Raw genomic sequence first — 14,109 nt, 5'->3', positions numbered from 1 at the left:
GCCTGCCGGTGATGATGACGATGCAACCGACGAAGAGGAGCCGAGATAGCCCTTATATCATCTACGATTTCGCTTCTCCCCCCCAGCGCCGCTGCTCTTGTTCGGCCGCGAGCAACTCTTTTGTCTTTGGGACGCGTCGCGACAGACAGGCGATTCGCCGGCCCCAGTCGTGGGGACTCTGCTTCATCATGGAAGATTAAGTCCCTTTCCGGACGGCCGTTTAATAAGGTCTCTTTGTTGGCAGGGACAAAGTCTTTTATAGAGCGGGCCTCGTGTGATGCATGTCCCGCTGTCGTCCTCGGCTGTTTTTGCTGACCGAAGAAAGTAGATCTCCAATGCTGCGCGACAAAGCTCTCCGTCTCTCGCCACTGCTCTGGCCCTGATGTCCTCCGCCACTGCCTTTGGACGACTCTGCGCGCCGGGGACCGACCGTATGACGTCGAGCGTGTGATCTGATAACGGCGCCGGAGGCACATCTGTGCGCCTCTCGCGCCATCACGCGAGCGTCTAATTCATTCCTGCCTTTAATTTCGGACAGCGTTGTCGTTATTTTTCCGTCTTCGCAGAGCGTGCACTTAATGCCGTTCCCACTCTGAGCGAGCAGTTTGTTCCGCAGATCGCGTTTACAAAAGAGAAACGAAAATGCTTCATTATTACACTTATTGCAATTGCTGCATAGAAGCTGAAGCAATCAGTATCATAGCGAGGTAGCTGCCTCGAAAAAAAAAAAAAAAAAGAAAGCGAGCCAGTATGTTTGCATGCTGATGTTGCGTATATTCTTGGTAGATGGTTCAGTGCTAAACTCTAAACATGAAACCTTCGCATAGAGATACATATTTTCAGAATAATAGTAAACAGCCGCTATTTTACATTGATTGCCATGCCATTGGATATTTTCATGATATTTGGTCAGATCAGAAAATTGCGTCATTGTTATTAAAGTCTACACGGGTGATATAGACTTAAATCCAGAGCCATGCGTAATAGTATACAGATGCTGTAATATGAGAAATTGAGCCGAAATTACCTGCTTCGCTCCGTTATGTTTTACAGGGAATGATACCAATTTTAGGCCTGGTGTAGAATATAGCATCTAAAATCGGGTGGATATATAGCCATTATTTAATGGAGCGAGTGCCGGTGAGTTTTAAAGTACGAAAATGAGCTGGTCTGTTTATAAATAAAGTTACCATGTTTAGAACACCGTGACTTTCAGTTCTTATGCTTCCTGAACCGCCGATAATTCTGTACCTCTTATTCAGTATGCATGTGGTGTGCTTCAGTGACGATTAATTCATTCTTCAGCGTAATTAATTCACTCTATTCGGCAGTAAATTGGAGCATGTGGTTCAATGTGCTTTGTAATATGTGCACGGCAGCTCTTTTTTGTGTTTTTCAGATCTAGTAATGAGGGAAGTTAATACTCGCTGCATCCTGCTGCGTCTGTGTTCTAACGGACTGTAGTCCTCCGTCAAGCCTTCTGTGGCTTTTCGCCTACACCCCTCAGCGTGGTTGTACTTTTTTGTGCTCGATAGGGAAATAAAGTGACTTTGAGGACTGAATCGGAATTTATATCCGAGTATTCGCACAAAGCCAGCTTAAATGCTGTCCTTCTCACTTGGTGCATTCACTATAAACACGCGGGAATTACACTCAGTGATGCATTTTGGCAAATCTCCGCAGATGTGAAATGCTTTCTAGTTAATGTTCTCTCCTAATTATTAGCTTCGTATCAGGTCTGAAACCCATTCTCCCTTTAGCGTCGGGGCACTGTCACACTATCTCTGTCACACTATCTGTCACACTATCTGTCATGTCACACTATATGTCCCACTATATGTCACACTATCTGTCATGCTTCGTGAGAATGGTCAGGGATAATGAAAGGCGGGATTTACAGAGGTTACTACTAAAGAAGCCAACAATCATTAAGCTGAGATAGGCACAGGTGTGAAATTACGTGTTTTAATTTCCTAGTAGTGATTATTTCATTTTACGTTTTATTTTCCAGATAAGTGACGAAGTTTCATTTCATCTCAGCCTGGACTCACATGAAAGTTATTGTTAACAGTTTCTTCTCCTTCAAGAGATTTGTGCTTATATTTGTGCCTGCTTCTATTTGTGCTTCTATTTGGGCTTGATTTGTGCTTGCAGGTCAATCTGTGCGATTTGTCCTAGCAATTTATTATTTTTTTGCCTTTGTTAATTATAAATGAAATTTCATAGTTGTTCTGTGGATAATTCCGAATGAGATGTCACCAATCTGCATTTTGCTATGTATTTGTATTTTTTGTATTTGAATGTTAATATTTCCCCCCTACACTAATGCCCCACAAGGGCGCTGTAGGTACTGTAAATAAATAAATAAATAAATAAACAGGCAGTAGAAAAAAAAAAGAACGTCACAGATGAGATTCGAGCTGGCAGTCTTTCTAGCATATTTGTCATAAGAACATTTCCATCTTCTATTACAGCGGCCACCTTATGCCGAGCAGAAGCATAATGTATGCGTAAAGCTTATAATTCTCGGAATGTGCACGCGGCCATTGAGGTCCGTTTTTAGGTTCTCGGAAGAGGCCGTCGCGCGCCGTGCAAAAGACTTTTGTAAAACTACTTATCTTCGAAGTGCAGAGTGAATGCGTAAGACTTACTTAACTCTTATATTTTTGTTCAAAAGACAAACGAAAGTTCGCTGAAGCTAGTGGTTCTACCAGGTCCTAAAAATATTAGTCCCCCTTTTTTTTTCATCTCTATCTCTCCAGCAAATCATATCCCTTTGGATACACAAAGCCGCCGGCTTTTGTGGGACACTGTGGGAATTAGCCAAGGAAGCCGACATTATTGGCCTCACCTGCCCCGACCCGACGCACGCAGAGCCTTCGTCCCCACAAATACCTTAAATTTTAACTCGAAGGTGACCATATAGCTCCAATTTCTTGAAATAAATACTTTATTCAACAATTTCATTTCTGTTTTATTGTCACCTCGTGCTGCCTTTTATTTGTTTTCATAGTTAGGCATACGACGACATCGTGATATTCGTATGCTCCTGCACATGTTGCACGAAGCAATGTCTTACATTTCTGCTTGCACCCTGAAGTGAAATGAAGTAGGCGAGAAAAGGTTTCTTCCAGATGAGGACATCTGACATTTGCTGTTAACTTGTCCGCTTTATGACCAACCGAGGCGCAAACTGCGTGTCAACTTCAGAACAAGGGGAAGTCCTGCGCTACCTTTCAGGCGCTATTCCTAAAACCTGGCCTTGTTCGGGCATTGCAAAGGAGGCATTACGTGCAGTGCGGAATTTTTGCGTTCCGTGCAACCTTGCTTCAAAGTACTGATAATGTATATGCGTTTGAACTTCATGTTTCTTCTTCTTCTTCTTCTTCTTCTTCTTCTTCTTCTTCTTCTTCTTCTTCTTCTTCTTCTTCTTCTTATTATTATTATTATTATTATTATTATTATTATTATTATTATACTTTACACTGAGTGTGCATGAGTTAAAATTTTAATTTTATTTGTTGTCTTTCCCTCTTTGCGCTGAAGAGTGACAGTGAATAGGAAGTGACATCACGTCATTGATCATTTAATTGGTTCTTCATTTTTTCGTGCTAATAAGTACTTTTCATTTAGTAAATTTAATTTCTCTTAGCGCGTTAGCCCACATACCGTATATAATTGAAAGCACGTGCAGGACGCACGTGCTTCACTTATAATGTCATCTCTGTCTGTCTGATCGGATCTGATCTAATCTAATCTGATCTTCCAGCCAATTTAACCACTTAAATCAACAGTTCTTGTTATTAAGGTGAAAGCCTTAGACAGCTCATGGAACGAAAATTTGAGCGTCCGACGTTAGGGTACCAAAATTCAATGGCACCAAAATTGACGGTAGCACCCACGACCATTGGTGGGACTCGAACCCATGACCTTTCCAGGACCTTTGATGGGAGTCGAACCACGGCCTTTGGTGGGACCAAAATTCAGTGGCACCAAAATTGATGGTGCCACCATTGATGGTCAAACCCACGACCACCGTTGGCGGTATTACGACAAAGTGAATTAAGGCACAGTTCATTATTATAGTTAATTAAGGCACTCGAACCCTCAACCTTCGTTGGGAATTGAACCCACGACCTTTCGTGTTAATTAAGGCAAAGTGAATTAGGACGCAGTTCATTAATAGAGTTAATTATGGCACTCGAACGCATGACATTTGGCGGGAGTTGGACCCATGACCTGTGGTGTTAAGGCAAAGTTAATTAAGATAGAGGTAATTAAGGCACTCGTACCCACGACCTTTCGTGGGAGTCGAACCCACTTGGAGATATGGGCGAACCGGCCATACCTTCAAGTTGGATTCCAATTGACATCGTGAAAGTCGAGATTTGATCCCACTACCATTGGTGTTAATTAAGGCAAAGTTGATTAAGGCACTCGAACCCACGACCCAACATAGAGATATGGGCGAACTGACCATATTTCCAAGTTGGATTCCAATTGACATCGTGAAGGTCGAGAGTCGAACCCACTACCTTTGGTGATAATTAATGCGAAGTTAATTAAGGTACAGTTAATTAAGATATAGTTAATTAAGGCACTCGAACCCACAACCTTTGGTGGGAGTCGAAGTCGCGACCTTTGGTGTTAATTAGGGCAAAGTTCATTAAGGTATAGTTAATTAAGGTAGAGTTAATTAAGGCGCTCGAACCCACCACCTTGTGTGGGAGAAAACAAGTAATGGGAAGTAACAGCTCATTAGATTTAAAATGTCAAGTAATGTAATGAATGTCTCGTGAGCACGCAGGCTTTCGCCTTCATCCTCTTTAGCGTATGCTAAAGTGACTGTGACTTTTCCAGCAATATCTTGGTGTTTGTAGAGTTTAATATTTTCTCCCATCGTTTTTAAATCTTATTTTATCCAAGTAAAAGCTGCAGTCGGAAGCTTGGTATATCCAGTCTCGTCATCAGACACCCTGGTTGATTCGATCGTGTTACCTAGCCCAGTTGCCTGTATGTTACATGCACTGCGGTGTACGACACTCGACGAATGTCTGTACCTCAGCGGTTGTGCATCTCGAAGCCGTCAGGCTCATCGAGCTCTCCTTGCTTTTCTAGAAGTAAATAACTTAGGTTCACGTTAGTGGCTTATTTATATATTCAAATGACGATTCCTCAGACATATTTCTTTTAACTTTCTTTAGTAGCGTGACCTGTAGTGTGTGTTCTGCTTTATTCTCTGAGATTTGTCATCTCGCTCTTTCTTTCCTCCCCTTCTTCGTATCCTCCAATCTTATGCTTCTGTCTCGTCCTCCTTTCTGAAGGGTAGGCAGGCGTTGTGCCCCTTCCGGTGGCATTTGCAATCCTGCTCCTTGCTTCCCGTTTCCTGTTTAGTGTATATATGTTTTGTAAAAATACTACTGCTCATACTAATACTATACTACTACCACCACAACAACAACTACTACTACTACTACAACTACTACTAATATTAATAATAATAATAATAATAATAATAATAATAATAATAATAATAATAATAATAATAATAATAATAATAATAATAATAATAATAATAATAATAATAATATTTGTTCTGCCGCCGTTTTGGACGCCAGGTAGAATTACGAGATGTACGAAGGCTTCTTGCATACCTTCCTTCAAATTCGTGATTTCACCAGATGAACCGCACCCTGGCTCCTACGATACACGGAACACACACGAACACACTTGTGTATTGGTAGAGGTCACTTGTACCGCTATCCCCTATTATCGTGCTCAATATGTGCGCTACAACTCGTGACTGCTTTTGCGACGCGCTTTCGCGTTGTTGCTCATACTTGCTCATACTGAGTGGGATGGTACATGTAGTTTGAGAACCACATTAAAAATGTAGACGGACAGACAAACGTAGAACTTTATTTAGGCCCTGAGGAGCGCACCATAAAAACAATGAAGCGAGCATTTATATGGTTGCATTATTATGTCACAGGGCTGCAGCTGTCGTGGCTGTTAAAGAAGTCGTAGTGGACACTTCCCAATTAAATGGTCCACCTTGGCTCTTTGGCTGAATAAATCTAATGTGCACAAGGTCATCAAAGCGCTAATGCGCTTACAGTAGGCAATAGAACCGTACGATCTCTTGTGACTAAACGGGAAAGAACATTGATCTATGCGTGTCACTGACTTTCCTCGTGCCTTCCTATCTTTATTCCCCCTTTCCTCTTCCCCATGTGTACGATAGCCAGCCGGGGAGACCATGGTTAACCTCCCACCCTTCTTCCTCTCTCTCTCTACGAATTAATTTCGACCAGCTGTGGTGGTCCGCAAATATGTGTTAACGCCCACGAATACTTCAACACACGGGCATCTTCACACTCTGTACCATAGGAGTCCGGCAGCTGCGGCAGTGGATCGAACTCGCAACATGTTACTGAGCAGCATAACTCATTCACCCCTGAGCCACCATTGCGGACAGTTGTGAAAGTGACGCGGCGTGTAAATTATGTTATCGCAGTTTTGAATCCTTATCTTCAAATACCCGCGAGTTCTTAGGGTTACAGTGAAACGTCAAATGTATCGAGAGACGCTAGCATTGGCATGCACAAGGCTACATTGAAGGCATCCCGCTTTTAGAAAATTTTGAGGGCTAAGCCATCAGGGGAAAGCTTTGCATTTTTTTTCTTTTTTTAAAATTCTCAACACGTTATTGCATCTTATTCCTTCGCAGTGAATGCAGTCATAGTCAAAGGGAAGTCACGCCAGAAGAAAGAAGAATACCAAAAAGCCAGAAGAGTTGAGATCAACGCATACGCGAAGCATCATTCACATTTCCCGCTACAGCGGCCGTGTGACTGACTTTTTGTGTTGGCGGTCTTTGTGGAGACTGCGCCGAACCTCTTTGGCCGTTGTTGGTTATGGGCCGCGCACGAATCGCACCTTCAAGCGCTGTCACGTGCGCGTCGTAATCTTGTGCTTGTCATTTGCGCCGACATTAATTAAACGATTCACAGCGTGATGTCGCTGGCGACTTATCTTCCCGTGGCACTCCCCGCGCGAGCGGCCCGGTTTACTCAGATGCACGGCGCGTCCTCGTCCGCGTGCTTGGGTTACTCTCTAATGTGGCATGCGCACTTTAACTTTTTGTTGCTCGGCCCGCTTTTTCCGAGAGTGCTGGGCGCAAGTTGCGAACCGCAAGCGTGCGCTCGTTATTAATGACTCCACGTGTTGCTGACCCTGTCCCTCTCCTAAATGGTACTAGACTTCTTTTACTAGTTACAATTTCGGCTCGCCGGGCGCGTTATTGTTGTGTGCCCGCGCACTCGCCTGTTCTTCACTGAACGCGCGCGGATGCGTATTTATAACACTGGCCTGTCCAATAAATCACGCGAAACAATGCAAGAACATCCGCGCGCCCGTGCACAAAGTTGGAGCGATGCATCACCAGAAATTTAGCAAGGGCTGCGCACGCGCCATTTTGTTGTAGATTGCGCGCGCACGGAGGCACGCGTTGAGCGATAAATAATTTTTCATTTAGCGTGCCAAATTAACGCGATTAGCGATCACTAAGACGTTCGTTTAACAAGGAGAGATCGCGAAAACGTCGATTAATTACGGAAATACGAAAGTCTGTCAGGCGAAACGGAGCAAGATGAAAAAAATAAACTTTTGCTTCCTTTGTTTTCCACCTGCGGCACGAAACATCCGCGTCTTTGCAAAGAAGCGAGGTTCGCGTGCTTCGGGATCCACTTGGGCCGTCCTCCTGTGCGCTGCCGCGGTTGTATACGTTTGAGAATTGGAAGTCGCCCCTGATGCGGGCCCCAGTCCTTCATTTATTACGTCTCAAAGAGAGCGAGCCGTACGGGCAAGAGAAATATTTGAAAAATGTATTTACCTCCCCTTGCACTGAAGAGCGCGTTCGTTCGCGCTTACACGTACGCACTTGAGCAGTGTGGGAGCCTTGTGCTCGATAATTACGACGCTGCTGAAGACGGGCGGCCATTCGTTTTCCTCTTCCTCTTCTCAAAGGAAAAGATAGCCAATAGAATCATTATGGTCCCTACACTTTGTCCGTAGCGCTCAGGATCGAATGCGACTCGCGGAAGCGCGAACCGTCTTGTGGGAAAGCGTGAAACGTGACTGGTCGCACCGGTCCCATGCACGCACAAAAGCGCGTGCGCTCACGGAGATGCGCTTATGCTTGCACCAGTGCGAACCGCCTTGATTGTTCTCCAACACTCGCACTTCGTAGACTGAGTAGAGTGTACTGCGAGCCAACAGAACCGCGTAGCCAGTATATATCATAAACTTGTGTAGCCACAGCCGCTCGAATAGGGCGTCGGAGTGACACACATGCAGCGAACGCTCGACTGTATCTTTTCCTGAAAAAGCGTACACTGAACTCTAGCTGTTAATGCTTTCACTCGTGAAGCAATGCCGTTTTCACTTGTCATCGGTAGTTTGGCGAATATGTTAGCGCATTCCAGCACTGCTCCTGTCAGCATGTTTTTCATTACGAAGCAACAGAAATATCAGCTGCTGGGGACGGAGAGGCAAACGTCTCGCTCAAATAACATACTACATAGAGTAACATAGAACTGCAGCTTGGTATAGTATAGTTTGGTAGAACTGTTTAACTTTTGCTGACAATTTCAAAGGATGGAAAAAAAAAAGTAAGCTCTGCTTTTTCGTCTCACGGGATCCTAATTGAGTCCTGCTGAAGAGGCCAACAGTCCTCGTTTATCTGTTTCTGTTTGCTTTCATTTTGTGGTGAAGGGAAAAAAAAAAGTCAAAGTAGAACGCGCAGTTCCATGGGACTATACGGCATGCTATACGTACAATGCTGCCGCAACTGAGCCAGTTGCATTCACTGTCCTATAGTATGCGTACCTGTGTATTCAGTGATGAGAGCGCTAATCAGAGCTACTTGTGGGCGTCGCATTCTGCCGCTGAGCACCACGAAGTCGCGGTTTTATTCTCGGCCGCGGCGGCAGCATTCCGATGGGATCGGAATACAAGAACACTCGCGTACCGCGCTTTACGTGCTTGTTAGAGAAAATTCCCCAAATCGTGAAACTTGATCCGGAGGCCCTCACTGTATACGGTGTCTCTCGTGGCCCCAGAGTTGCGTTGTTACGACAAACCCCGTAATTTCATAATTACTGCCTGTATGAAAGCAGCTAAACCTAATTTATTAGGCATTCCGTGCACTGGATTCAGGGACACAGTGGGAGTCCGCTCTCAACAACCTGGCTGACCGAATGGCTCTTTACCTGACACCGCCTTTACCTGACAATTCCCCCCCCCCCCCCCCCCCCCCCCCCTCCACTTACTTCGGAACGCGAATTTTCCTAGAACCGCAAAGTCCATTCTCCCCGACGGGACACCCGTGCACTTTTACCCCCGTGTGTCTGCTTCCTTCCCCGAAACCTTTCCAGGCTGGAGGAAGTTTGTCTTCGGAGGCTTCGGGCTGGAGTGGCCCTGGCACCTGCGGTCACCTGCGCCTGGGGACCTGCAAGTGGCAAACCTACGACGTGTCCTAAGTGCCCGGCACCTGTGTCCACGGCGGGCCGTCGTCATCTCTTGTGGCTAGCTGCGTCCTGGCACTAAGGACATTAGGCACAAGATGCTTAGGGAAGCCAACCTAAAGCCGAATGTCCCAGATGACTTTACCGTTGGGTAACGAACACTGAGTGCGCGAATTCATTGCTCAGTACATGCATCAAACAAGGCTACACGCATTTATTTGACGCCTATTGCTTTTTTTTTGTACATATGCATCACGGCAAGCCCACCGAATAATAAAAAAAAATTGTACATCCTGCGCTTGTGTAGTTCAAATCTGGCGCTAATGCAGCACCACTAACGTGAAACTTGGGGAAGTGCGAAGCAGTGATGCGCCGGTGTTTCCCTTGTGTTTATCTTGTTTTATCCTGTGTTTGTCTTGTGTTTAGCAATCCATCATCCGTTTTGACACCTGTGCTAAGGCACAAATGGTGGGAAACCGCCATGCGCATGGAGCCAAACCACCACGCACATGGAACCAAAGCCATTGCTGATGATAGTTAGAAGCGATTTTAACGTATTTCTGTTAATAAATGCGCTTAATGCTTGATTATTCGTGTCTGTTAAATTATTTTGAATCATTTTAGCTTGTTTTGAACCGGTTTTGATCAATTCTGCACTTGTTTTGACCCTGTTTTGAGCACTTGTTTTTGAGCGTGATCCCGACAGATCACACGCGACGGACGCCGACTACAGCCCGGGCCCCTAAAAGTGCTTCGCACTTAAAAAGACATTCAGCATGATTTATTCGGTAACTTTCGAGATACAGATGTAGTTTGAAATTCCCGGCTGTAGAACAACTTGCTACATCCGCAATTATTACGCACGAGAACATCCGCGCCCGATTCCCACACCTAATCGGTACTACGTCACAAGCCCGAACGACTGAATAGCCATAACTTACGTTCACCGCAGCAATGACATAGAAACGGGCATGCTGATGAAAAGCATCACTTAGAACTGCTTCAAACCTCGGTTGATTCAAGTGTGCACGAGGGATAATCCATTACAGAATTTATTGGAAGCTGATGGAAGACGTACAAAAAGAAGGAAAAAAAGAAAGAAGAAAAGAAAGAAATAGAGAACGAGAAAAATAAAAACAGAAACAATTTCGCGTTAAAAATAAAAAAAAAATTGCAAAAGTTAACACTTTGCTTTCGAAAGTTGTTCTTACTATCAGGCCACGAACACTGCGGAGAAGGTGGCGTTCACAACAAAGCGATGCGAGCACATAGAAACTCTTCGTGCATGGTTCCGATTTCCACACATTAAAAACCAACTATAAGGCCAGTCATACACTTCTTCATTCTCATCGTCAGCGTTTTCTTTCTTCATCGCATCATCATGTTCCAAACTTTTGGAATGATCGGCTACCCGCCGCGGTGGCTTAGCGGCTATGGTGTTGTGCTGCTAATTAAGCACGAGGCCGCGGGATCAAATCCGGGCCGCGGCGGCCGCATTTCGATGGAGGCGACATGCAAAAACGCCCGTGTCCCGCGCATTGGGGGCCCGTTAAAAAGCTTCTGGCGGTCAAAATTAATCCGGAGTCAACTACTACGGCGTGCCTCTTAATCAAATCGTGGTTTTGGCACGTAAAACTCCAGAATTCAATTCTGGAATGATATTGGCTATGTCGCCCTAATATTCCCACAGTTCACGCTGATGGCACGGCCAGGATCGGCATGCCCTTCGATATATCTGTGGTTTGCGTCACCATGCATTGGTAAATTGCTTCGGCGCATGTTAAGTAACGTAGCTTCATTAAGAATGTCGATGGTTTGCATCACCAAATATTGGTCGTGAGAAATGTGAGAGAGAATACCGAATTTGTTTTAGGCGACGATTACTCGTGATGTGCAGATTGGAATCTGACATCTTAATATATGTAACAAGTATAGCTTTCGTTTTGAACATTTAACCTCATTTCAACACATTTACGTTCGGCATGTTTGTTTGGGCACTGCGGCTTCTTGAAAGCAATTTTGGTGTTTCCTTTCATATGTAGTAGATTGTTGCAGCTGTGGTTTGCATAGGTGTAGATTGTTGCAGCTGTGGTTTCGTCTTGCTTCTTAAATTCTAGGATTGCCTGTGAAGTCGAGGTTTTGACGGAAGCCCGTCTGGTCGGGAGGCATCATGAAGAAGGGTAAAAAGAAGGACACCGACCAAAGAAAGAATACAATAAAAGACGTTTCGGCTCCCCTGACGGAGCCTTGTTCACAATGAAATCAAGGACGTGTACGTCCTTGATTTCATTGTGGTCGGTGTCCTTCTTTTTACCCTTCTTTAGGATTGCCTGTGTATACAATGTTCATATTCTGTTAAGAGGCGGCCTGGGCTAATTTTTTTTTCATTGCGAACTCTCAGCATTCTATAGGCACTTTGCAGCATGAGCGATGCCATATTTGATGAGGTTTTCGCGCCACCATGAGTGGCCTTGTGTTTGGAAAGGTTGCCGGCGGTGCGGCCGTACGTTCGTAAAGAGAGACGCGAGTTTCAGTAGCACGAGTAAATGGAGGACGACCGGGTCGACTACATGTGAATCCAATTACGTACATTTGCGAGCAAATGTTTGGAGACCGATGGTGCCGCGAAACTAAAAAATATTTTCGCATCCGGGGCATGCCGGTTGAAATCAAGTGGTACGGCCTTCGTGCTCGCTTTCGACCAATCCAATTAATGAATCAAAGAAAGTCCACGTTGTGGAGCTGTGCTAGAAGAATTTTTTTTTTTTTTGCTAATGCCATGATCTAAAAATTTTGTTCGCGACTGCAGAGTGCACATGATTGCCCATTTGTCTCTAATTTTAAGGTCGATGCGAGGGGCGATACTTCACGGACTAACTTGTTAGTGACCACAAGTGGGAAAATTTGGGTCACGCAATTACGAAAGGCGCATACGGCGCAGAGCGCGTTAGTTTACTGCGTCTTCTGAAGACATAATCACCGAAATCTCCTCACGCCGTGCCTCCACATTCGCGTCACAACATACCTCCGATAAGCGGCACTGTATACCATTTTCAGCGCCTGCAGTACTTGAAATGTTTATCGCATACATGATTCCTTCTGATCTACTTGGCCGATCACGAAATTGCTTGTTTTAACTGGCTAACAATTCAACCAAGAGTGGGGTTAACCTTCTAAAAGAACCAATGTAACGTGACGACGCACAGCTTGCAGCATTCCTGCCCGCAAAGTACTGTGGGGTGCCACACAAAATTACGCTCTGACATCTCGACGGACGTTATCATGAAATTGACCAACTCTTTAAATGCTTCCGAACAAGGTACTAATGGTAAAGCGATACACTTCGAAATATACCGCTGCTTGCTTGCAGCTTAATATTCTGCCTTTTTCACTATAAAGACTGAAATACACAGTATTTTGCCGTATGCTCTTCAAAAAAAAAAAAAAAAAGGTCGTTGTTTTAGTTACTACTTAGTTGTCAGACTATTTACTACCTTGGCATAACTGCAGTTGGTAACGGTAAAGTTAGTAATATTAGTGACTAAATAAGGTAGTCACTGTTATTAATGTGTCTCAGCTACTTATTCCAAATGCAATTAGCACTACCTGATACAAAGTTTACTACGTACAACACATATATCGGACCAGCTCTGGCACATTCCCCAGTGGATCCGATGTGTGTGTTATAGGCTAGAAACTTTGTATCCGGTGGTGCTAACTGCGCTAGGGATTCGTATAGCTGAGACCAATCAGTAACGGTGAATACCTTGTTTAGTCAGTAATGTAACTAACTTTACCGTTACCAACTGCAGTTCTGCCAAGGTAGTAAATAATGCGACAACTAAGTAGTAACCACCACGGCCAAAGTCAAGCCGCGCGATGCCGTCGGCTTGGCTCGACTTTATTACGTGTCCTAAAAGGCGCCTGCATGCGAAGTACTCTACAGCGCCCTTGAACGAAGCCTACCTTAAGTGCACAAAACCGGAGTTAGAAATAGATTGTCAACTTTGCAGGCCAAGGGGCACGCGAGCCAACAAACTATTTCATTCTTGCGTCTACGAATTCAGATTCCTGTGCCCGTCCTCCACGTCTAGGTTCGTTACATGGCTGCAAATTCGCTTCTTGCGGTGTCGAGGCGGCATACACCATATGTTAGACCATAACCGTGACTGACGTCACTGCGTTGCCTAGCTAACGCGTAACAGATCAAAGCGAAAAAAAAAAAAAAAGAGACACCTCGATTGACTATGCAATTCGGCCTCTTAAATAGGCTACTGGAAGAGGAAGACACTACTCACACGGCAAATCTCCATGCGCAATTAATAAATTAATAATACTGCCTAATCGACTTTATAATGCACTTAGTTGTAGTGCTTTGATGATTCCTATCAAAAGGAGATACTCTGAGCATTGATCGGCAGATTCGATTACACGTTTGAAACTCTAAAGTTAATTATAAATTAGTTAAACCAGACATCGTGATTTGTTGCGCGACTAACATCCGGGCCTTCAAGTATTACAGGTTAACAGGCAGAATGACAACACATCTCGCGTGCGATTTTTGAGATGTGTCCAATTAAAA

Source organism: Dermacentor silvarum, chromosome 1, assembly GCF_013339745.2.
Source record: "Dermacentor silvarum isolate Dsil-2018 chromosome 1, BIME_Dsil_1.4, whole genome shotgun sequence".
Classification (NCBI taxonomy): domain Eukaryota; kingdom Metazoa; phylum Arthropoda; class Arachnida; order Ixodida; family Ixodidae; genus Dermacentor; species Dermacentor silvarum.
This window is presented reverse-complemented; position numbering follows the sequence as displayed.